The following is a 360-nucleotide window of genomic DNA, read 5'->3' as shown; positions in this document are numbered from 1 at the left end:
CAGCAGCGGGCAGAGGAAGGCAGGGAGCCCAGATGCAACCCTCGCTGCTGCTCGGCGGCCAGGCCCAGGCGCTGCAACAAGAAATGAAGCCTCCGGCCCTGGCCCCGGGGTCTGGAGCCCTGAGCTTTGTTCCCTCCTCCCGGGGCCGCCCGCCTCCCATGGGGAGGGGCGGGGGCTGGTCTCAGCAGCTCCATTTCTGCTTTTGAGCTCCACCATCTGTGTACCGCGTGGGGGAAGGGACCACTGACACTTTCATTAAAGTTGCCTGAGACGACCTGGCCTGCATGGTGGTGATTGCTGCACGAAGAAGGAAAACCGCTCGCGCCTCTGGGGTGGGCTTTGGGCGGGCAGTGCCTGCCG

This window comes from Myotis brandtii, unplaced genomic scaffold, assembly GCF_000412655.1.
Source record: "Myotis brandtii unplaced genomic scaffold, ASM41265v1 scaffold97, whole genome shotgun sequence".
Lineage (NCBI taxonomy): Eukaryota > Metazoa > Chordata > Mammalia > Chiroptera > Vespertilionidae > Myotis > Myotis brandtii.
The sequence above is the reverse complement of the archived record's forward strand: the minus strand, read 5'-3'. Positions refer to the sequence as shown.